The following is a 3,854-nucleotide window of genomic DNA, read 5'->3' as shown; positions in this document are numbered from 1 at the left end:
TTAGAGTTATTATCGTCGTCAAATGGACCACGAGCCTTCGATGGATCGACCGATGGAGGTGACAATACACGATGTTCGAATTCCCCGGAGAGATACTCATTTATCAACTATTTTTTCGCGATCTATATATATATATATATACATATATATAAATGAAAATCAATCTTTTTATATCTTATTATACATCTATCTCTTATTGTCCTTCCTTACTCGATCCACGAATTCTCGTTGACATTGTATCCTGTGTTGCAATGGTCGGTGGCTGCGAATTGTAATTTGTATAAAGTCAGAAATATGTGGATTTTATTTATAAAAAGAAAAAAAAAAAAAAACTCATGTTCGATTAAATGATTGTTACCGTAACAACGAAGTTGCCGATTCGTTTTACCTCTCCTTTTCCTTCTATCTCCATTCTTATTATCATCGATTCGATCAATTATCCAATTACTTCCATCGACAATTTTAAAACAATATCCGTTAATTATATCCTTTCTCGATCGATAAAGTCAATATCGAGATAAAAGAATAATCTAAAAATAATCAGTCGAACAAGTTCAATTCGCTCTCTTCTTTATCATCCGAGTCGAAGATTTCGAGAACGGTTTATTAAAACCGAAATGACACCGAAATGATGAAGTTTTCCCATTCTCGAGTGGAAGTTTAATCGAAGCGGAACGATATCGACATTCGCAAGGTGAAAGTTGGCAAGCCTTCTCCGTCCGAAATAATCAGGCTGTAATATACTGTTGAAACGACGAAACGTACCCTCCCGCTGTATTTACGGGAGCCAGCCAATCAGGAGCCACGCGCAGCAGATCTGCGTTGCGTGTCCCCGTGTATCCGGATCTCCTCTCACGTGTTCTACGTGCCCGTTTTCTTTACTTTTATTTCACCTTAAGTGTGGCACCTCGAAGGGGTCCACGTCCGTATTCCGCGGCCGGCCGCTGTTTCGATCCTTTCATCGTTGCTGCACTTCCTCCATTCAGGCTATTTGTAAAAAAAAAAAAAACTTGATAAAAATTTCCGATCGATTTTTATATATCGATCGAAAAGTTGAATCGGAAAATATTATTGTAATTCATAATATTTTTCAATTTTGCATATCATCCTGATTCTTGCGAATATATTATCGATATGGTTGTTGCTTTTAAGCCAGGAATTATTTCGATTTTTTAAGAATTTAAATACACGCGAGAGAAAAATACATCGCGAGTTACTTCCTATAACTCATATAGCGCGTAACGCGTTAACCGCGTTACGCGGGAGCCGCCCGCTTTATAATCTCCTACTCCTTATGCTCTCCTTGTATTTTCGCCTGCGCTTACATATAACTCGTGAAAGAAAAAGAAGAATCGCGCTTACGTAATAATTTATTTTCCATTTTACCTAAAAAAAAAAAGTATCTCTCAATTTATTATCCGTTTAATTCTATTCCCAAATGTATTCCAGCTTCGAATTCACTTTTCGTAGATAAAATTTAAAAACTCAAAGTCCCCTTTAACGATCCAACACATGAATTCGAGAAAAAAATTTTTGCAACACGCATCGATTGTTCGATCCTCGAACAAAATTCAACCTGGCTCGCGTCACGCTTCGTAGGACGGGGCAGGGAGGGGGGGGGAAGGATCGGTAGACAGCTTCCGGAAACAGGTTGTGGAATAAAGAGCACGGGCCCATTGTTAAATGTAATAATATAACGGGGTTACGGTCCCAAAGGTTATACGGCCTCTTCTCTTCGTGGCGCTGTCTCCGCGGGGGGAGCGCGGTGGGGCGAGCGCGGCGCGCCGAAAGAGGGAGCGAGACCGAGCATCTTCTTATTTTGGTCCGCGAGATCCGTTAAAACCACAAGCGCGGACGAATACGATAAACGTTGCGTGGCCCGCGAGCTCCACGAATTTTTCTAATAATCGTATCGATCATAATCGAGTCGAGACGAAAGGGATCAAGGAATCCTGACAGCGTGGCCTACGTGTCCAGTCAGGCCAATGACCTAGATTTTTGGGGCCGGGCAAAAGGCAACACAGGCCAGAGGGGCTTCCTACTCGAGATCCGAGCGAGTTAATAACGAGCGATACGTCTTTTCTAGGAGACTGGTTGCCTGTAAGAGGATTCCTTGGATCGCAACAAGGAAATCGGAGAATGGGAATTGGACTGCATACCTTCGGTCGATACGTTTTTCTATCTCGGTTAATGCCCATAAGGATACATCTATGATCGATCTCTCTCTCTTTCGCGTGAAATTTTTGAAAAAAAAAAAAAAAAATTCGAATTTAGAAACGGCGCGATATAATTAATATCGTAGAAAAATTCCTCGTGCGCCTCCGCGTTTCGCAAGATTTTCGCCGGGGAACGCGCTTCGTTCGATGCGCTTCTCGTTCTGTTGCAACCTTTGCTCGTGTGCAATTTTTCCTTTTTTCCGTAATCATAATTAACGGTATATATATAAACTGTTATAGTTTCGAAAAAAAAAAAAAAAGTAATAATAAATAACTCTCGGTTGAGAAATAGAATGAGGATTAGATCGTGGCTTTAAAATTTTGTATTCGCAAAGAAAAAAAAAAAGGAAAAACCCTTCGCGATGGAAAGAAATACCCTACATCTCCACGCCATGTTTCCCACTCTCCTTCGAGCTTCACGCAAACATCCGCGTTCCTTGTCTCAAGCGTCTCCTCCCTCCCCGCCATTTCCGCCAGTTTCGAACCGGCCAATTCACAAATTGTCCTTGGACGTTAAGAAACAACAATAGGGGACACGCGGAAGCGTGTACATGAAAACGGGCAATTTCGTTATTAAACTGGAAGTGACGCATCGAAGGTGTGACGCGGAAAGAAAAGAAAAGAAGGAAGGAAGGAAGAAATGTATATAACCGTGTATACGTATAAACGTGTAAAAAAATCGGCCTCTCCGACAATGGACACAATCCATCCTGCGTAAGCCAGGTTCTGCTTCTATCCGGCTTAAAAACGTGGCCAGACGGTAGCGTTCTTTCTGGCACTCACTGTAGAGCTTTTTAAGAGGCCTGGCCGGTCGAAGAAAGTCTTTCACCGGCGCGGATACTCGACACGGGGGAAGGGATGGGGGAGGAGCGGCGCTCGGGGGAGGGGAGGAGCAGCCACAGGTGGTGGCGGTGGTGGTGGTGGTGGGGGAACGGGGCAAAGAGGAACGACGAAGGAGGAAGGATCGATGTTATACTGCGTCGGTATACTTGGTCGTCGGTACCAGGCAGCGATGTTCCACTTACACGGCACACTTAGCAACCCGCCTCGGTTCAGGATCCTGAAGAGTGGGTCTATTCTACGGCTCCGCATCGGAGTCGTTTGCTACTCACCCGTGGTTATAACGCCGCGTCTCTTCCCCGACGTGAAATTCGCGATGGAGCGGAGACGGCGCTTCTTCCTCCTTCGTAGAGGAAACAGGATGGACAAAGACCAAGAGTGTAGAAAACTACTAGAGGGGGAATTCGCAAGGGTTATCGCGTAAGGAGATTTATACTACTTTGGTAGCCGGATTTTTTTTTCAACTCTTAGAACCCACTTATAACCGATCGTAACGATTTCGTTTCGAGATACGATGGAGAGGAGGATTTATCGAAAAAAGTATTTTTTTTTTTTTTTTAGGATATTTTATTATTATACACGCTCTTGCACGCGTTTTATTACACCGCGTTTTATTCATACCATTACTGTTCTCCATCTACGAGAACGACGATGGGAGCATCGCAGGCAACACGTCCGCGCGATTATTCGAAGAGAAATTATTTCGTTACGAGTTGAATGTAATTCTAACGAACTAGTTCTCACACGTTGAAGGTTCTAGGGCAACGGTGTGTTTCGATACATGAAACGCGCGAGGTA

The sequence above is a fragment of the Apis mellifera genome, linkage group LG10 (genome assembly GCF_003254395.2).
Source record: "Apis mellifera strain DH4 linkage group LG10, Amel_HAv3.1, whole genome shotgun sequence".
NCBI classification, from domain to species: domain Eukaryota; kingdom Metazoa; phylum Arthropoda; class Insecta; order Hymenoptera; family Apidae; genus Apis; species Apis mellifera.
Note: the sequence above shows the minus strand (reverse complement) of the source record.